Genomic DNA, 22362 nt, shown 5'->3' with positions numbered 1-22362 from the left:
TGCAATCACTTCTCTTGCCTCCCAGAGAATCCTTGGATAAATCCCATCCGGACCAGGGGATTTATCTATTTTCAGACCCTCCAGAATATCCTGCACATCCTCCTTATCAACTGTAATACTGTCTATTCTACTCCCTTGCAACCCAGTGTCCTCCTCAGCTATATTCATGTCCCCTTGCGTGAACACCGAAGAGAAATATTGGTTCAATGCTTCACCAATCTCCTCCGGTTCCACACATAACTTCCCTCTGCCATCTATAACTGGCCCTAAACTTGCCCTAACCAACCTTCTGTTCTTGACATACCTATAGAACGCCTTAGGATTCTCTTTAACCCTATCCGCCAAAGTCTTCTCATGTCCCCTTTTAGCCCTTCTAAGCTCGCTCTTCAACTCCCTCTTAGCCAATCTAAAGCTTTCTAGTGCACTACCCGAGTGCTCACGTCTCATCCGAACATAAGCCTCCTTTTTCTTTTTAACCAACAAAGAAACTTTTTTGGTGCACCACGGTTCCCTAGCCCTACCAATTCCTCCTTGCCTGACAGGGACATACCTATCACAGACTCGCAGTAGCTGCTCCTTGAAAAAACTCCACGTGTCGGACGTTCCCAGTCCCTGTAATCTCCTAGTCCAACCTATGTTTCCTAATTCTCTCCTAATAGCCTCATAATTACCCTTCCCCCAGCTAAAACCACTGGCCCGAGGTTCATGCCTATCCCTTTCCATCACTAAGGTGAACGTAACCGAATTGTGGTCACTATCACCAAAATGCACACCAACTTCCAAGTCTAGCACCTGGTCTGGCTCATTTCCCAGCACCAGATCCAATATAGCCTCACCTCTAGTTGGCCTGTCTACATACTGAGTCAAAAAACCTTCCTGCACGCTTTGAACAAAAACTGACCCCTCTAACGAGCTAGAGCTATAACAATTCCAGTCAATATTAGTCAAGTTAAAATCCCCCATAACGATTGCCCTATTACTTTCACTCCTAAGCAGGATTGACTCCGCAATCCTTTCCTCAACCTCTCTAGAACTTTTAGGAGGTCTATAAAAGACTCCCAACAGGGTGACCTCTCCTCTCCTATTTCTAATCTCCGCCCATACTACCTCAACAGATAAGTCCTCATCAAACCTCCTCTCTGACACTGTGATACAATCTCTGACCAATAATGCTACCCCTCCCCCTCTTCTACCTCCTTCCCTACTTCGACTAAAACATTTGAACCCCGGGACCTGCAGCATCCATTCCTGCCCCTGCTCTATCCATGTCTCTGAAATAGCCACAACATCGAAGTCCCAGGTACTGATCCACGCTGCAAGTTCACCCACTTTATTGCGAATACTCCTGGCATTGAAGTATACACATTTCAAACCCTGCTCCACCCCACCTCTGCAATGCCGTGCATTGCAGTCCCCATCCATGCATCCCTCACTTTCAGCCCCACTACTCAGGATCCCTCCCCCCCCCCGAATCAGTTTAAACCTCCCTGCATGGCCTTAGCAAATTTACCCCCCAGGATATTGGTCCCCTTCTGATTAAGGTGTAGACCATCCTTCTCATAGAGGTCACACCTTCCCCAGTACGAGCCCCAATTGCTTAAGTACCTGAACCCCTCCCTCCTGCACCATCCCCTCAGCCATGAATTCAAACCTTCCCTCTCCCTATTCCTCTCTAAACTATCCCGTGGTACAGGCAAGAGTCCAGAGATAACCACTCTTTCAGTCTTGGCCTTTAGTTTCCACCCCAACTCCATAAATCCCTGCCTAATATCCCCTTCCCCTATCCTCCCTATGTCGTGTGTCCCCACATGTACAATAACTTGTGGTTTATCTCCCTCCCCCCTAAGAGTCCTGAATACCCTGTCAGACACATCCCGGACCCCAGCCCCTGGTAGGCAACACACCAACCCTGAGTCCCTACCTTTAGTTCCGACCCTCCTATCTGTCCCCTTAATTGTGGAGTCCCCAATCACAAGGCCCAGTCTTTTACAGCCCCTAACCACCTGAGCTTTCTCACTCGGCTCACCCCCAGAGATCTGCTCTCTATGCTCAGTTGATTCCTCCTCAACTGTAGCCTCCAGCACCGAAAACCTATTATGGAGGGGAACCGCCCCAGGGGATTGTCTTCCCGATTGCTTCTTACCCCTCCTCCTGGCATTGACCCAAGCCTCATTTCTAGGAGTTACTATTTCTCTATAACTCCTATCAACTTCCACCTCCGCCTCCCGAATTATGCGGAGTTGGAAGTTGATAGGAGTTATAGAGAAATAGGCAGGGATTAAAGGAATACGGACCACAGAGACAAATGGTCTTTAGTTTAGAAAGGCACCATGTGTCGGCACAGACTAGGAGGGCTGAAGGGCCTGTTCCTGTGCTGTACTGTTCTTTGTTCTATAGATGAAAGAGGGAATTCTGACTGATTTACACAAAGTAACCAAGAGTCACTGAACTGAATTGACAGGTGAGTTGGAGTTGCGATAAGTGTTACGATGTGGAGGTTGTTCCCCCTTTGAGACGTAACGCCGAATCCCCTAAAGAGGAATACCTTGCCTCGTAATCTGTTAAAAGTGTGTGCAAGGGTGTGAACTGTCTTTCAGTAACGTTTAGTGGGTCACTAACAGAAACACCCCACAATCACTTCAAAATAAACACAATTTATTTAACTAACCGGGAACTTTAACTAAACGAATAATATCCCGAATAAAACAAGATTCTAATGGAATGTTGTTCAAATAAATACAATACTCATTAACCAAAAAAATAATAGAATTGAGTCACTCTCAAAAATACAACCAGGTTTGTGGCTTTTGGAATAATTTGGAGTTCCTCTGTTGATTCCTCTGTCTGTAAATTCTTACTGATTTGGTACCTTTCCCTAGTTAGATGGTTCTCTTAAGAGATATCTGAAGCTGGCAGAGTTGAGAGCTGCTCTCTCCCTCTCGAGGCTTGAGAGGTGGCAGTTCTCCTGTTTCTCTCCTGTTTTGTCCCCCTGCACTCTCTTTTATACCTGTGATGACCTATCAATTTTCCTACCATCAGATTGGTCTGATGTTGTCAACACCATCAAACTCACATTTTATAGGTTCCTGGTAGCTGACTGCCTGCTTTAAATTGATTGGGCAAAATTAACATAGAACATAGAACAGTACAGCACAGAACAGGCCCTTCGGCCCTCGATGTTGTGCCGAACCTTTTCTGAAACCAAGATCAAGCTATCCCACTCCCTATCATCCTGGTGTGCTCCATGTGCCTATCCAATAACCGCTTGAAAGTTCCTAAAGTGTCCGACTCCACTATCACTGCAGGCAGTCCATTCCACACCCCAACCACTCTCTGAGTAAAGAACCTATCTCGTACATCCCTCCTATATCTCCCACCATGAACCCTATAGTTATGCCCCCTAGTAACAGCTACATCCACCCGAGGAAATAGTCTCTGAACGTCCACTCTATCTATCCCCCTCATCATCTTATAAACCTCGATTAAGTCGCCTCTCAACCTCCTCCGCTCTAAAGAGAAAAGCCCTAGCTCCCTCAACCTTTCCTCATAAGACCTACCCTCCAAACCAGGCAGCATCCTGGTAAATCTCCTTTGCACTCTTTCCAGTGCTTCCACATCCTTCTTATAGTGAGGTGACCAGAACTGCACACAATATTCCAAATGTGGTCTCACCAAGGTCCTGTACAGTTGCAGCATAACCCCACGGCTCTTAAACTCAAACCCCCTGTTAATGAACGCCAACACACTATAGGCCTTCTTCACAGCTCTATCCACTTGACTGGTTATGGTGAGCGGGTGGGTAAGTGGAGCTGAGTCCACAAAAAGATCAGCCATGATCTTATTGAATGGCGGGGCAGGCTCGAGGGGCCAGATGGCCGACTCCTGCTCCTAGTTCTTATGTTTAGCATTTTTACAATTTTTTACATCTTTACCAACATCAAATTCCAACTTCACAAACTCAACTCTGCAACAACACGGAAAGTTAAAGCAAAGTGAAACGTTTCAAATTGTAAGGGTTGTCTGATAGACCAAGCCTTTCGAAAAAGTGAGGAAATTGAATGAGCTACAATTCAATTCCAAATGAAAGAGTTAGAAATGCAGCAAAAGGAGAAAAATAATTAGAAATGAAAGAAGCTTTAACTAGAGATGCAGGAGAAGCAAAAAGAAGAGGCAAAGAGAAAGAGACAAAGTGAGCTATTCAAAAGGAAATTGAAATGGTGACATGGAAATGGAGAGATTAGCAAAGGAAGACAAGGTAAAGGAGAGAGAGAATTTCAACTTAAAATGCTAGAAGTTAAAGCAGAGACACTAAAGCAGGTTGAGGAAGGAACTGGTTCTAAACATGAACCTATTGGGGAGATCTTTACAACATTTGAGGAAAAGGGTGTGAAAGCATTCTTTAATTCTTTTGAAAAGGTGGGTAAACAAATGGAATGAAGAAAAGAAATTTGGACATTACTTCTACAAAGTAGACTGTAGGTAGGGCTAATGAGGTGCCTGTGGTCTTTGCCATAAGAGGTATCTGTAGGATTATGACGTAGAAAAGAAAGCTTTCCTTTGTGCATATGAGTTGGTTCCTGAGACATACAGGCAGAAATTTCAAAATGTAAGGAATCAGCCGGGACGTGTGATGATTCTGTGCCCTTAAGAAAGGGCTCTGCAGGTCCTGGCAGTTTATTTTGGCACTCTGCTGTCTGTAACTGATGTGTTTTATTGTTGCTGAAGCAGGGTAATTGAAGGAATGTTTATTTTTAACCGGGGCCTAATGCAGTGTCCTTGGATTTTTATGGCCCTGTTGAATTGGTCAGGTGATGCCTGGGAGACAGGTTTTTTTTCACAGCAAAGTCTCAGGCTTTCGTTTCATTTTAGCTCAGAAGCTGTTTGGAAAGGAAGCATCTGAAAAGGAAATGGCTGAAAAGTGTACATTGGTACAGGTGAAACATGCTTCTTCAGGATCTACATGCAAGAGGGATAAGGTTCACAATGGTTCCGAGAATTCTTTGAGTATTGGTGAATGAAGTCAGGCTATTGCAGGTTCTGGATGTTTTGTTTCAAAGTATACTCTAACTCGTCTAACAAAATAAATAGACAAGTTAAAATTGTAAGAAATATAGGAGCAGATCAATCACTGCTGGTAGCTGATGATACAGTTTGTATTCCAGAAAGTTTTCGGAAGGAAAATGTACGAAGAGGTATTAGTGGAGGGAGGAGCCTGTGTGAAGTTTATTTAAGAAGTAATTTTGTAAATGGAATTGTCACAATGGGAATTATTCCTAAATGACCTATTGGAGGGGTAGATAGATTTCTTTGTAGGTAATGATTTGGCTTGTGGGGACAATAACGTGATGACAACTGGACTGATCTTAAACACTTGGAAACAACTATAGAGAAAAAAGAGATAGTTATTGCAGATAAACAACTGGTGGAAAAGCTGATTAACACAAAAACCAACTTTCACGTATGAAAGAGGAGTTTGTGAATTAAAAAAGAAAATTGATGAGAACAATTGAGAATCGTCAGGAAAATTGAACATTTGACTGAGGATTTAAACTGTCTGATAAGTATGTACCTGTCAGGCAGGAGGAAGCAGACGTGTGAGGGAACCGTGGTTGACTAAGGAGGTTGAATCTCTTGTGAAGAGGAAGAAGGAGACTTATGTTAAGATGAGACGTGAAGGCTCAGTTAGGGCACTTGAGAGTTACAAGTTAGCCAGGAAGGACCTAAAGAAAGAGTTAAGAATAGCCAGGAGGGAACATGAGAAGTCTTTGGCAGGTAGGATCAAGGAAAACCCTAAAGCTTTCTATAGGTATGTCAGGAGTAAAAGAATGACTCGGGTAAGATTAGGGCCAGTCAAGGACAGGAGTGGGAAGTTGTACATGGAGTCTGAAGAGATAGGAGAGGCACTAAATGAATATTTTTCGTCAGTATTCACACTGGAGAGGGACAGTGTCGAGGGGAGTACTGAGATGCAGGCTGTTGGACTGGATGGGATTGAAGTTCATAAGGAGGAGGTGTTAGCAATTCTGGAAAGGGTAAAAATAGATAAATCCCCTGGTCCGGATGGGATTTATCCTAGGATTCTCTGGGAGGCTAGAGAGGAGATTGCAGAGCCTTTGGCTTTGATCTTTGGGTTGTCATTGTCTACTGGAACAGTGCCAGAAGACTGGAGGATAGCAAATGTTGTCCCCTTGTTCAAGAAGGGGAGTAGGGACAACCCTGGTAATTACAGACCAGTGAGCCTTACTTCTGCTGTGGGCAAAGTTTTGGAAAGGATTATAAGAGATAGGATTTATAATCACCTGGAAAGGAATAATTTGATTAGGGATAGTCAACACGGTTTTGTGAAGGGTAGGTTGTGCCTCACAAACCTTATTGAGTTCTTTGAGAAGGTGACCAAAGAGGTGGATGAGGGTAAAGCGGTTGATGTGGTGTATATGGATTTCAGCAAAGCGTTTGATAAGGTTCCCCATGGTAAGCTTTTGCAGAAAATACGGACACATGGGATTGAGGGTGATTTAGTGGTTTGGATCGGGAATTGGCTAGCTGTAAGAAAACAGAGGGTGGTGATTGATGGGAAATATTCATCCTGGAGTTCAGTTACTAGTGGTGTACCGCAAGGATCTGTTTTAGGGCCACTGCTGTTTGTCATTTTTATTAATGACCTGGATGAGGGCGTGGAAGGATGGATTAGTAAATTTGCAGATGACACTAAAGTCGGTGGAGTTGTAGACAGTGCGGAGGGAAGTGGCAGGTTACAGAGGGACATAGATAAGCTGCAGAGCTGGGCTGAGAGGTGGCAAATGGAGTTTACTGCGGAAAAGTGCGAAGTGATTCACTTTGGAAGGAGTAACAGGAATACAGAGTACTGGGCTAATGGTAAGATACTTGGTAGTGTGGATGAACAGAGGGATCTGGATGAACAGAGGGATCTGGGTGTCCATGTGCATAGATCCCTGAAAGTTGGCACCCAGGTTGATAGGGTTAAGAAGGCGTACGGTGTGTTAGCTTCTATTGGTAGAGGGATTGAGTTTCGGAGCCAGGAGGTCATGTTGCAACTGTATAAAACTCTGGTGTGGCCGCACTTGGAGTATTGCGTACAGTTCTGGTTGCCGCATTATAGGAAGGATGTGGAAGTATTGGAAAGGGTGCAGAGGAGATTTACCAGGATGTTGCCTGGTATGGTGGGAAAATCGTATGAGGAAAGGCTGAGGGGCTTGAGGTTGTTTTCGTTAGAGAGAAGAAGGTTAAGAGGTGACTTAATAGAGGCATACAAGATGATCAGAGGATTAGATAGGGTGGATAGTGAGAGCCTTTTTCCTCGGATGGTGATGGCTAACACTAGGGGACATAGTTTTAAATTGAGGGGTGATAGATATAGGACAGATGTTAGAGGTAGGTTCTTTACTCAGAGAGTAGTAAGGGCGTGGAATGCCCTGCCTGCAGCAGTAGTGGACTCGTCAACATTAAGAGCATTCAAATGGTTATTGGATAAACATATGGATGATATTGGAATAGTGTAGGATAGATGGGCTTTAGATTGGTTTCACTGGTCGGCGCAACATCGAGGGCCGAAGGGCCTGTACTGCGCTGTAATGTTCTATGTTCTATGTTCTAAAGGAGAAACTTGAAAAAGTAAACTTGGCAAAGATTGATAAAACTTAGTGAATTTCAAGAAACGGAAGCATTTATGAAGTATTGTGGAAAACGCCTTGAACAAGAAAAAGAGATTCTGCTAAATCAGAATAATTGGCTGAATGTAGAATTAAAAAGCAAAGCTAATGAACTGTTAGAACTTCATTGTGAGAACAATGAGATTTGTGAATTTCCATTAACTCCAGACTTCCTGGAAACTTTTCTTATTTCCCTAGTTTCTTTCGCTAGCTGGACTTTAGGTTTCTGGCATCTGTTTGCTTAACCATTACTCCATAGTATGGCTTTTCCTCTAGCAAGGCTAAGTGAGATGTTCTCTCTTTAGCCTGCTAAAACCAACTACTTCTCACAGAGCTGAGAGAATTGCCGTCTCTCTCACTACCTATTTCCAAGTATGTTAATGACACCTTGTAGCTTAAGGTGTACTTTGTAATCCGTGTTAATCTTAAAATCTGTGATATTGTTAAACTAAAGTAAAGGAGTATTGCATTATAATCCAGTTTTTTCCATGTTGAATAATTTTTTTTTCTTGTTGTTAAAGCTAACTATCAGTCCTGTGACTCTGTCCCTCCACGTTTTAGAAAGTAAATAAAAATTACAGTTTTTGAGCCAGAGTTCCATTCTGGGATCTTCCCATCCAGTTATAACATCAGCTGGGATTGTTACAAGGATTTAAGGGATATGGGGAATGAGCAGGAAAATGGACTTTATATTGAATGCATGGCAGGCTCCACAGAACATTATTCCTTTATTTGTGCTCCTGCTTTCTCCACATCTCTCCAAATTTTCTTTTTCCTAAATATTTATTCATTGGCCTGTTGAAAGATATTCTGGATTCTGCTCCCACTGTAGTTTCTACTCAGATGTTCCAAGTCCCAACATTGAGATATATTCAGGTCAATGCACCTAACCAGCACGTTTTTCAGAATGTGGGAGGAAACCCACGCAGACACGGGGAGAACGTGCAGACTCCACACAGACAGTGACCCGAGCCGGGAATTGAACCCAGGTCCCTGGCACTGTGAAGCAGCAGTGCTAACCACTGTGCTACCGTACCTTGCCACCCCGCTAGGGGAATTTCACAGTAACTTAATTGCAGTGTTAATGTAAGCCTTACTTGTGCCTAATAAATATTTTTTTTTGATATTCAAATAAGAGCTCCTAAACCTCTGGTTTCATTCAAAACCACATGAGCCCCCTGGCCAATCACCTTGTCACAATGTGTGGCGACCTTGAACAATGCTTCACTGCTGAATCCTGACTTCTGTTCCATGACCTTCAAAGCAGGGTCTTGGCGTCCTCTGGGTATACCTGCCATTTGGAAACTTGTCCCTAGGGTTTAGTTTGCATGGAAAAGATTATCAACCTTCAGGATGGTCAGGAGAAAGTGATGGGCATATCATGTTAGCCATTCAGGGAATTCAACCAGGATAAAGTGATTAATGTTTAATCCAGATTAGGTTTCAGCTGATAAGAGACCCAATCGCCTGCTGAAAACTGCCACCTAATTGTAAACACAGACAGACGAGCAGTTCCAAAACTAAACTGTACATTTAATCATTTAACCTGTGCTACCTAGCAACCACTGACCTGGGGAATGGGCTCAAATAAACAGTATTCTTACAAGATTTTAAATTAAATACACAGACCAGCACAGATTGCCTGAACCATTGGGATTGACCAATGAAGAAAACACATTCTGTAATTCAACAGAAATCTCTGTAGAAAGAGAGGAAATTCTCAACCTCTGATAGCAAACAGCAGAAATCCCAGCAGGACAGAGGCTGGGAATCCTGCAGTGAGGAACTCACCTCCTGACTCCCCAAAGTCTGTCCACCATCTACAAGACACAAGGTCAGGAGTGTAAAGAAATCCCTTGTCTGGATGAGTGCAGTTCCAATAACACCCAAGAGTGACAGCCTTGACATCAAGACAGCATTTGACTGAGTGTGGCATCAAAGAGCCCTAGCAAACCTGGAGTCAGTGGGTATCAGGGAAACTCTCTGCTGGTTGGAGTCATACTTGGCACAAAGGAAGGTGGTTGCGGTGGTTGGAGGTCAGTCATCTCATGTTTAGGACATCTCTGCAGGAGTCCCTCAGGATAGTGTCCTAGGCCCAACCATCTTCAGCTGCTTCATCACTGACCTTCACTCCATCAGAAGGTCAGAAGTGGCGATGTTCATTAATGACTACACAAAGTTCAGCAGTGTTCGCGACTCCTTAGATAAATTATTGGAAAAGATTCTGAGAGACAGAATTAATCTCCACTTGGAGAGTCGAGGATTAATCAAAGATAGTCAACATGGCTTTGTCAGGGAGAGATAATGTCTAACAAATTTGATTCAAATGATAAATCTAATGATAACTGTGAAACCATTGTCAATTATTGTAAAAATCCATCTCGTACAACAATGTCCTTGAGGGAAGGAAATCTGCCGTCCTTACCTGGTCTGACCTACATGTGATTCCAGACCCACAGCAACGTGGTTGACTCTTAACTTCCCTCTGAAATAGCCAAGTAAACCACTCAGTTCTAGGGGCAATAGGGAATGGGCAACAAAGGCTGACCCAGCCAGCGATGCCCACAGCCTGTAAGTGAATAGGAAAATAAATGTAGACACTTCCATAGTCTGGCCCTAGCTGTGATTCTAGATCCACAGAAATGTTAATTGCTCATGAACTGAAAATGGCTTTTAAGCCAATTGGGATGGTTGTTAAGGATGGGTAAGAAGGCTAGCCTTACTGGCAAAACCCACATCCCAAAGAATGAAATAAATTCTAAACACCAGAAGCAGACTGAGCGATCCCACAACCAACGGATCAGATCTAAGCTCTGCAGTCCTGCCACATCCAGTCATGAACGGTGGTGGACAATTAAACAACTCACAAATATCCCCATCCTCAGTGATGGAGGAGCCCAGCACATCAGTGCAAAAGATAAGGTTGAAGCGTTTACAACAATTTTCAGTTGGAGGTTCCGAGCAGGTGATTAATCTCAGACTCCTCCAGTGGTCCCCAGCATCACAGACTCCAGCCAATTCGATTCACTCCACAAGAATCAACTTTGACAATATCCCAGCTACAGTTTTGAAGACTTGTGCTCCAGAATTAGCTGCCCCTTAATAAATAAATTAAGAGGGCAAAGAGGTGCCACAAAATATCACTAGCAGATGAGATTAAGGAAAACCCCAAGACAATTTGTAAGTACATTAAGAGCAAGAGGATGACCAGAGAAAGAGTGGGGCCCATTAGAGACCAAAGGGGTAATCTGTACAAGAAGCCAGAGGACGTGGGCAAGTTCTGAAATGAATATTTTTCATCTGTATTCACTGAGAAAGATATTGTGGCTGGAGATTTCAGTTGGGATGGTGAACTTCGAGAGCATGTTAAAATTAAAAAGGAGGAGGCACTAAATGTTTAGCGGGCATAAAGGTGCATAACTCCTCAGGGTCTGATGAGTTATATCCCAGGCTGCAATGGGAGGCAAGGGAGGAGATTTGCAGGGGCCCTGACAGAGATATTTAAATCTTCACTGGCCACAGGTGAAGTCAGTAAGAAGTCTCACAACACCAGGTTAAAGTCCAACAGGTGTATTTGGTAGCAAAAGCCACGAGCTTTCGGAGCGCTGCTCCTTCGTCAGGTAAGTGGGAGTTCTGTTCACAAACAGGGCATATAAAGACACAAACTCAATTTACAAAATAATGGTTGGAATGCGAGTTTTTACAGGTAATCAAGTCTTAAAGGTACAGACAATGTGAGTGGAGAGAGGGTGAAGCACAGGTTAAAGAGATGTGTATTGTCTCCAGCCGGGACAGTTATTGAGATTTTGCAAGCCCAGGCAAGTCGTGAGGGTTACAGATAGTGTGACATGAACCCAAGATCCCAGTTGAGGCCGTCCTCATGTGTGCGGAACTTGGCTATCAGTCTCTGCTCAGCGACTCTGCGTTGTCATATGTCGTGAAGGCCGCCTTGGAGAATGCTTACCTGAAGATCAGAGGCCGAATGCTCGTGACCGCTGAAGTGTTCCCCAACAGGAAGAGAACACTCTTGCCTGATGATTGTCGAGCGGTGTTCATTCATCTGTTGTCGTAGCGTCTGCATGGTCTCCCCAATGTACCATGCCACGGGACATCCTTTCCTGCAGTGTATCAAGTAGACAACGTTGGCCGAGTTGCAAGTGTATGTACCGTGTACCTGGTGGATGGTGTTCTCACGCGAGATGATGGCATCCGTGTCGATGATCCGGCACGTCTTGCAGAGGTTGCTGTGGCAGGGTTGTGTGGTGTCGTGGTCACTGTTCTCCTGAAGGCTGGGTAGTTTGCTGCAGACAATGGTCTGTTTGAGGTTGTGCGGTTGTTTGAAGGCAAGAAATGGGGGTGTGGGGATGGCCTTGGCGAGATGTTCGTCTTCATCAATGACATGTTGAAGGCTCCGGAGAAGATGTCGTAGCTTCTCCGCTCCGGGGAAGTACTGGACGACGAAGGGTACTCTGTCCGCCGTGTCCCGTGTTTGTCTTCTGGGGAGGTTGGTGCGGTTTTTCGCTGTGGCGCGTCGGAACTGTCGATCGATGAGTCGAGCACCATATCCTATTCTTATGAGGGCATCTTTCAGCATCTGGAGGTGTCTGTTGCGATCCTCCGCATCCGAGCAGATCCTGTGTATTCGGAGGGCTTGTCCGTAGGGGATGGCTTCTTTAATGTGTTTAGGGTGGAAGCTGGAGAAGTGGAGCATTGTGAGGTTGTCCGTGGGCTTGCGGTACAGTGAGGTGCTGAGGTGACCGTCCTTGATGGAGATGCGTGTGTTCAAGAATGCAACTGATTCCGGAGAGTAGTCCATGGTGAATCTGATGGTGGGATGGAACTTGTTGATGTCATCATATAGTTGTTTCAGTGATTGTTCACCATGAGTCCAAAGGAAGAAAATATCAAACAGGGACCTGGAGTCGAGGTCAGAACTAGAACATGAGCCAAAATGTACACTCGGACACAGGAAAATTACCCAGGTCTGGTTATGTAAAGTTTAGAATAGATTGTCAGGTTTAACAAATGAAAAGAGTGAATAGTTGTGAGTTGGGATTTAGAGAGGCTCCCGCTATGAGCTTGAATTAAGTCCCATGAAGTGATGTTCATCCATATCAGTGACTCGGATGAAAGGACCGAATGCATGGTCGCTAAATTTGCTAATGACACCAAGATAGGTCAGGGAATAAGTTGTGGAGAGGACATAAGGAGCCCACAAAGGGATAAAGATAGGTGAAGTGAGTGGGCAAAAATTAGGCCAATGGAGTGTGGGAAAATGAACTTGTCCACTTTGGCAGGAAGATTAAAACAAAGATTGCAGAACTCGGAGGTACAGAAGGATCTGTGTTAGCATGCAGAGACAGCAAGTGATTAGGAGGCTAAATGGAATGTTGTTATTTGTGAGGAGAATGGAATACAAAAATAGGGACGTTTTGCTAGTTGTAGGTGAGACAAAGAACAAAGAACAATACAGCACAGGAACAGGCCCTTCGGCCCTCCAAGCCCGTGCCGCTCCCTGGTCCAAACTAGACCATTCTTTTGTATCCCTCCATTCCCATTCCATTCATATGGCTATCTAGATAAGTCTTAAACGTTCCCAGCGTGTCCGCCTCCACCACCTTGCCTGGCAGCGCATTCCAGGCCCCCACCACCCTCTGTGCAAAATATGTCCGTCTGATATCCATGTTAAACCTCTCCCCCTTCACCTTGAACCTATGACCCCTCGTGAACATCACCACCGACCTGGGGAAAAGCTTCCCACCGTTCACCCTATCTATGCCTTTCATAATTTTATACACCTCTATGAAGTCTCTCCTCATCCTCCGTCTTTTCAGGGAGAACAACCCCAGTTTACTCAATCTCTCCTCATAACTAAGCCCCTCCATACTAGGCAACATCCTGGTAAACCTCCTCTGTACTCTGTCCAAAGCCTCCACGTCCTTCTGGTAGTGTGGCGACCAGAACTGGGCGCAGTATTCCAAATGCGGCCGAACCAACGTTCTATACATCTGCAACATCAGACCCCAACTTTTATACTCTATGCCCCGTCCTATAAAGGCAAGCATGCCATATGCCTTCTTCACCACCTTCTCCACCTGTGACGTCACCTTCAAGGGTCTGTGGACTTGCACACCCAGGTCCCTCTGCGTATCTACACCCTTTATGGTTCTGCCATTTATCGTATAGCTCCTCCCTACATTATTTCTACCAAAATGCATCACTTCGCATTTATCAGGATTGAACTCCATCTGCCATTTCTTTGCCCAAATTTCCAGCCTATCTATATCCTTCTGTAGCCTCTGACAATGCTCCTCACTATCTGAAAGTCCTGCCAATTTTGTGTCGTCCGCAAACTTACTGATCACCCCAGTTACACCTTCTTCTAGATCGTTTATATAAATCACAAACAGCAGAGGTCCCAATACAGAGCCCTGCGGAACACCACTAGTCACAGGCCTCCAGCCGGAAAAGGACCCTTCCACTACCACCCTCTGTCTTCTGTGACCAAGCCAGTTCTCCACCCATCTAGCCACCTCCCCCTTTATCCCATGAGATCCAACCTTTTTCACCAGCCTACCATTAGGGACTTTGTCAAACGCTTTACTAAAGTCCATATAGACGACATCCACGGCCCTTCCCTCGTCAACCATTCTAGTCACTTCTTCAAAAAACTCCACCAGGTTAGTGAGGCATGACCTCCCTCTCACAAAACCATGCTGACTATCGTTAATGAGTTTTTTCCTTTCTAAATATGCATACATCCCATCTCTAAGAATCTTCTCCAACAACTTCCCCACCACGGACGTCAAGCTCACCGGCCTATAATTACCCGGGTTATCCTTCCTACTTTTCTTAAATAACGGGACCACATTAGCTATCCTCCAATGCTCTGGGACCTCACCTGTGTCCAGTGACGAGACAAAGATTTGCGTCAGAGGCCCAGCGATTTCATCTCTCGTCTCCCTGAGCAGCCTTGGATAGATTCCATCAGGCCCTGGGGATTTGTCAGTCTTTATATTCTCTAACCAACCTAACACTTCCTCCCTCGTAATGGAGATTTTCTCCAACGGTTCAACACTCCCCTCCGAAACATTCCCAGTCAACACATCCCTCTCCTTTGTGAATACCGACGCAAAGTATTCATTTAGGATCTCCCCTACTTCTTTGGGCTCCAAGCATAATTCCCCACTTTTGTCCCTCAGAGATCTGATTTTTTCCCTGACAACCCTTTTGTTCCTAACGTATGAATAAAATGCCTTGGGATTCTCCTTAATCCTGTCTGCCAAGGACATTTCGTGACCCCTTTTTGCCCTTCTAATTCCCCGTTTGAGTTCTTTCCTACTTTCTTTGTACTCCTCCAGAGCTCCCTCTGTTTTTAGCTGCCTGGACCTAACATACGCCTCTCTTTTCTTTTTGACCAGTCCCTCAATTTCCCTGGTTATCCACGGAACATGGAATACTGTGTACACTTTCTGCTCTCATCTAAGAAAGGATATAAGTGCATAAGAAGCAGTTCAGAGAAGGTTCATTCAACTCATATCTAGGATGGGGGGTTATTTTACAAGGTTGGACAGGCTAAACTTTATCCACTGGAGTTTAGAAGACAGAGGTGATATCATTAACTTAAGAACTCAAGGGGACTTGAGTTAGACAGTTACATAGGTAAGATGGGTATACAGGGATATGGGCCAAATGCAGGCAATTGGGGCTAGCTTAGTGGTAAAAACTGGGCAGCATGGACAAGTTGGGCCAAAGGGCCTGTTTCCATGCTGTAAACCTCTATGACAGGGTGGAAACTGAGAGGATATCTCCTCTTGTGGGAGAGACTAGAACTAGCGGTCACTGTTTAAAAATAATCTCCCATTTAGAACAGAGACAAGGAGACATGCTTTCCGAAGAGTGTCGTCAGTTTATGGAATTCTCTCCACAGAGCAGTGGAGGTTGGATCATTTAATATTTTAAAAGAGACTTAGATGCTGGACAGATGAGAGTTAAAGGATATGGAGGGGTGGGAGATTGTATCAAATGATGGGGGAGTATTGAGGGCTGAATTATCCCACTCTTGTTTCTCTTTCTTTTGTTCTGAAAGAGGGCTGGAGGACAACTGAATCCTTGAGTTATTCGAAAGGTAAATGCCAGAGGAAATCATAAACCCAGCAGCAGCAGAGAAATGGACTTCAGCCCAGGAGCAAATGGCCAGCCAGGAACCAGTCCGTATAGTCACAGACTCAGCAATTAATAGCAGTAGCTGGACAGTTATTTTAAAAATTGAATAGCAGTTCAGATACTGCTCTCAGTGTAGTCCCAGTGGACAAATTCACTGCCTGAGTTGGGGTGAAGGCAGAGACCTTAAACTCTTTATAAAAGTACCTGGATCTGCAACTTAAGTGCTGTAAGCTAGAGGGCTACAGGTGCGGTAAGATGGGATTAGAAAGAGCACCATAGGTGTCCTTGGGCTGGCACAGATTTGTATCAAATGGCCTCCTCCTGTCCTGCAACCTTTCTATAGTTGTATGGAGCACTGCCTTGACTTTCAGGGATTTGGAAACCAAATTTAAACAAAGATCTAGTGCTTAGAGGAAAACAAAGAGCAGGCATGATCAGGGACAGTTACTGAGGCCATCTAGTTTTAAACCCACGATTAACTTGCATCCACTGTTTGAGCCAGGAAACTAGGAGGAAATGATACTGGTGGGAAAGGAACAGGGTGATAGATAGCCAAAGATCGAGGAGTTCCCCAAGGTTTGAAATAGGCTAATAAGTAATAAGGGAAAGAACTAATGAAAGCACTACTACAGGATCATTATTTTTTATTCATTCATGGAATGTGGATGTCACTGGCTAGACCAGCATTTGTTGCATGTTCCTAATCGCCCTTGAGGTGGTGGTGAGCTGCCTTCTTGAAATACTGCAGTCCGTGTAGTGTAGGTACACCTATAGTGCTGTTAGTGAGGGAATTCCAGGATATTGACCCAGTGACAGGGAAGGAACAGTAGTATATTTCCAAGTCAGGATGGTGCGTGACTTATAGGGAAAACTCCAGGTGGTGGTGTTCCAATATTTTGTATGCAGCAAATGCATTGTCTGAAAAGGTGGTAGAAGCTGTTCCATAGACCATGGCATGTTGTATTAAAGCAAGTCATTTCTGTGTATAGTTCGATCTTGTGGTTTGCTCCATTCTGTTTTGGGCTTCACACTGTAGCTGTTCACTCTATAGTCCATGTGTGGCCAAACTCCCCCAACTCGATTTTCAACACTACCGTAGTGGGTTGGATCTCAATGAGGCAGAGTACAGGAAGGAGATAGAGAATCTGGTGAACTGGTGCAGCACCAATAATCTCTCCCTCAAAGTCAACAAAACGAAGGAGATTGTCATCCACTTCAGGAAGCGTAGTGGAGAACATGCCCCTGTCTACATCAACAAGGACAAAGTAGAAATGGTCGAGAGATTCAAGTTTTTAGGTGTCCAGATCACCAAGAACCTGTCCTGGTCCCCCCATGCTGACACTGGAGTTAAGAAAGCCCCACCAACGCCTCTACTTTCTCAGAAGGCATGTCAGCTATGACTCTCACCAACTTTTACAGATGCACCTCAGAAAACATTCGTTCTAGTTGTATCATAGCTTGGTATGGCTCCTGCTCTGCCCAAGACTAGAAGGAACTACAAAAGGTCATGAACATGGTCCAATCCATCACACAAACCAGCCTCCCAGCCATTGACTCTGTCTATGCTTCCCGCTGCCTCGGCAAAGCAGCCAGCATAATTAAAGACCCCACGCACCTCGGATATTCTCTTTTCCACCTTCTTCAGTTGGGAAAAAGATACAGAAGTCTGAGGTCACGTACCAACTGACTCGAGAAGTTTCTTCCCTGGTGCTGTCAGACTTTTGAATGGACTTACCTTGCATTAAGTTGATCTTTCTCTGCACCCTAGCTATGACTGTAACACTACATTCTGCACTCTCGTTTCCTTATCTATAAACAGTATGCTTTGAATCATAGAAACCCTACAGTGCAGAAAGAGGCCATTGGGCCCATCAAGTCTGCGCCGACCACAATCCCACCCAGGCCCTACCCACATATCCCTACAGTTACCCACTAATCCCTCTGAACTACGCATCTCAGGACACTAAAGGGCAACTTCAGCATGCCCAATCGACCTAAACCGCACATCTTTGGACTGTGGGAGGAAACCCACGCAGACAGGAGGAGAATGTGCAGACTCCACACAGACAGTGATCCAAGCCGGGAATCGAACTCAGGTCCTTGGAGCTGTGAAGCAGCAGTGCTAACCACTGTGCTACCCAGTGCGTAAGAAACAATACTTTTCACTGTATGTTAATACATGTCAATGGAAAATCATGTCTCACAAATTTGATTCAGTTTTTTGAAGGGGTAACCAAGAAGGTAGATGAGGGCAGTGCAGTTGATGTTGTCTACATGGACTTTAGCAAGGCCTTTGACAAGGTACCGCATGGTAGGTTGTTGCATAAGGTTAAATCTCACGGGATCCAGGGTGAGGTATCTAAATGGATACAAAATTGGCTTCTTGACAGAAGCCAGAGAGTGGTTGTAGAGAGTTGTTTTTCAAACTGGAGGTCTGTAACCAGTCGTGTGCCTCAGGGATCAGTGCTGGGTCCACTGTTATTTGTCATTTATATTAATGATTTGGATGAGAATATAGAAGGCATGGTTAGTAAGTTTGCAGATGACACTAAGATTGGTGGCATAATGGACAGTGAAGAAAGTTATCTCCAATTGCAACGGGATCTTGATCAATTGGGCCAGTGGGCTGACGAATGGCAGATGGAGTTTAATTTAGACAAATGCGAGGTGATGCATTTTGATAGATTGAACCAGGGCAGAACTTACTCAGTTAATGGTAGGGCGTTGGGGAGGGTTACAGAACAAAGAGATCTAGGGGTACGGGTTCATAGCTCCTTGAAAGTGGAGTCACAGGTGGACAGAGTGGTGAAGGCGGCATTCGGCATGTTTGGTTTCATTGGTCAGAACATTGAATACAGGAGTTGGGACGTCTTGTTGAAGTTGTACAAGACATTGGTAAGGCCACACTTGGAATACTGTGTGCAATTCTGGTCACCCTATTATAGAAAGGATATTATTAAACTAGAAAGAGTGCAGAAAAGATTTACTCGGATGCTACCGGGACTTGATGGTTTGAGTTATAAGGAGAGGCTGGATAGACTGGGACGTTTTTCTCTGGAGCGTAGGAGGCTGAGGGGTGATCTTATAGAGCTCTATAAAATAATGAGGGGCACAGATCAGATAGTCAATATCTTTTCCCAAAGGTAGGGGAGTCTAAAACTAGAGGGCATAGGTTTAAGGTGAGGGGGGAGAGATACAAAAGTGTCCAGAGGGGCAATTTTTTCACACAGAGGGTGGTGAGTGTCTGGAACAAGCTGCCAGAGGCAGTAGTAGAGGCGGGTACAATTTTGTCTTTTAAAAAGCATTTAGATATAGTTACATGGGTACGATGGGTATAGAGGGATATGAGCGAAATGCAGGCAATTGGGATTAGCTTAGGGGTTTAAAAAAAAAAGGGCGGCATGAACAAGTTGGGCCGAAGGGCCTGTTTCCATGCTGTAAACCTCTATGACTCTGTGACAGTAATAAATCAAATCAAAGATCTGCACTTGGTAAAGAATGTTTCACCTTCTACTGGTCAGTTTAACTGGCATAGTTCAAAGCTTAGCTGTAACTTTGCCACGATGATGGAGCATTGAGGTGAACAAGGTGATATTTATCTGAGCTGGAGACAGATCCCAATTAATCCAAATCCATTCAGAAACTAAACTGACCGCTAAGATTGCAATGGAGGGTGACATGTGAAAACAGTATGTTTGTGCAGTTTGGATGGGGCCCCAGGAGAGGAATTAAAAGTGAATAAATTGTGTTGATATAATGCAGAGGCAGTATACTGGTGACCTTTACTCTCATAAAAGATAATCTGAACATTAGTTTTCTCTGTGGAAAACTTCCAATCTCCCAAAGATAGCATGCCGACGCTATAGTTAAGAAAGCCCACAAACGCCTCTACCTTCTCAGAAGACTAAGGAAATTCGGCATGTCAGCTATGACTCTCACCACCTTTTACAGATGCACCTTAGAAAACATTCTTTCTGGTTGTATCACAGTTTGGTATGGCTCCTGCTCTACCCAAGAACGCAAGAAACTACAAAAGGTCGTGGATGTAGCCCATCACGCAAACCAGCCTTCCATCCACTGACTGTCTACACTTCCCACTGCCTCAGCAAAGTAGCCAGCATAATTAAGGACCCCACACACCCCGGACATTCTCTCTGCCACCTTCTTCTGTCGGGAAAAAGATACAAAAGTCTGAGGACATGTACCAACCAACTCAAGAACAGCTTCTTCCCTGTTGCCGTCAGACTTTTGAATGGACCTACCCTACCTTGCATTAAGTTGATCTTTCTCTACACCCTAGCTATGACTAACTGCACACTCTTCTTTCCTTCTCCATGAACGGTATGTTTTGTCTGTATAGCGTGCAAGAAACATACTTTTCACTGTATACTAATACATGTGACAATAATAAATCAAATCCCCCAAAATTCAAAGAGAAACGCAGCAGGTCCACAAACTAATTTTGGAATTAGTGGCAGTGTGACCATTGAATCCAGTGAAGTGGTTGGAAAATTGGATTTTCTGTCTTAGTGACAGCTTCGTAGTCTTGGGGTATTTACATCAGTGATTTGCAAGTAATCTACAGTTTAGAAGACAGGGTAGATACATTAATTCAACACAGAAAATAGACAAGGACAAAGCATGAATGATGCAACACTGTCTGGAGACCATTCTAGAGATTTTCTGGGAAAAAGCCTAATATACATATAATTTTCTACAAACTTATTGCTCTTTTTTAAAAAAAGCATTTAATCTCATTTAACTTTATTTAAAATGCTCGAAACTGTATCACAAAGTAAAATAAGCAAAAGAACATTGTACAAGTTTTAACTTCCCTTTTAAATTTAAAAAAATTAACATAGAACCCACCTCTGTATCTACACCCTTCTCAAGCAGATTACGGGAGGCTGAGAGATGGGGACAGGTTTCCAGAATGAGGGAACGTGGGAAAGCTGGGAGGGAGGAATGAGGGTGTATTTTGAAACGGGAATTGAATTATTCCGAGAAACTATGTTAACAGTTCAAGGGAGACACAAGTTTGCCAACTGGTGATCCTCAGATGATTCTGAATTTATAAATTGTAAAGTTGCAGAAATTAATCAGGCCACGTGACTTTCCACTGATATGACTGGACCTGTTCATTGAGATCAGCACACTGGGATTTGGAGGCTTCCAGCTACCAAGGAAGACAGGTGGGAGACCACGAGAAGGGATGAAGAATTGCCCCGGCTGGCTGACAGAACCTTCTAGTAACTGTTCTGGTGTGGCAGAAGCAGGAGAAGGTGGTCCACATGGTTGGATAGGGGCAAGACCTAGTCAGTGGACAGGAGTGGGGGAGGGGCTAAGAACCAAGGTTCCCAGAAAACAAACTTCAGTTTCTGACCAGCAATGAAATCACCTCATTGGTTAATAGATAGAAACACCAAAAGGTCGAGACACGTTCCCAGCCAGAAATGCTTCTGTACTAAATGAAAGCTGCAGCGATTTGGGGCTTTTCAGGAATTGTGATTCAAATTTAATTTTAAAAAAAAATCAACCAATTTTCCTTTCACTCAAAGAGGGATGAGATTGGGAACTCGTGTGGAAATACGCAGCTTTCCTGGTTCAGTGCCCTATATCAGCTCTTGAGTAGGGTAATTGTACTGGTGTTAAGCATGCTACCTCTTACTCCTGATACTCAATGACACTACCTCAATGGCTATCATCCACTCTTGTTTCAGCTTGGTATTTTATTACTGTTTTAAGATGAATCAAAGTTACTTCAATCGGGGGGGGGGGGGGGGGGGGGGGGGAGTTATGCTACAACCTTCAGAAACTCTGATTACATACCATCTGGAGCACTTTCAGTTCTGGCGATTGGAGCACAGGAAGGATATGTTGTCCTTGGAGGGGAGTGCAATGTAGATTCACGAGAATTATGCTAGGGCTAAAAAATGTTATGAGGACAGGTTGTATAGGTTGGGCTGACAGTCCCTTAACTTTAGAAGGTTAGGGGATGATGTTGATACCTTCTCTTTACCCACCTATCAGTGGGGTGGTCCAAAACATGGTAGAGGGGTGGGTGGAGGGGGATTTCCTTAAAATGAGAGCTAGGCCATTCAGGAGTAATGACAGATATCACTCCTTCACAGTGAAAATCTACAACTCTCTCCCCCAAAGGTGTCTGGGCACTCTGGGTGTTGCAGCAATGTGGAGTCTGTGCTGCGTTAATGCAAGTGTTTGAACTAGTTTGCGTAGTTCATGAATTTAGAAAATCTGAATATAATGTAACTCTAATTTGTGCCTTTGAGCAGTGAGTAGACTGAAACTGGAGTTTAAAATACTGAGCATCAAGATTTCTGACTCAATACAATATCAATAACTAAAAACTGAAGAAAAAAAGCTACTTTAGATCAAGTCAGAAAGTTCTATTGGATCACAATTCCTTTAAATAGGCAACACTTTTAACAACCCAAAATTTAAGGTTACATGCGGGTTGAGTGCGTGTCTGGAACTACTCTACAAATCTGTACAATGTCAGTCAGTT

The sequence above is a fragment of the Mustelus asterias genome, chromosome 3 (genome assembly GCF_964213995.1).
Source record: "Mustelus asterias chromosome 3, sMusAst1.hap1.1, whole genome shotgun sequence".
NCBI lineage: Eukaryota > Metazoa > Chordata > Chondrichthyes > Carcharhiniformes > Triakidae > Mustelus > Mustelus asterias.
The sequence above is the reverse complement of the archived record's forward strand: the minus strand, read 5'-3'. Positions refer to the sequence as shown.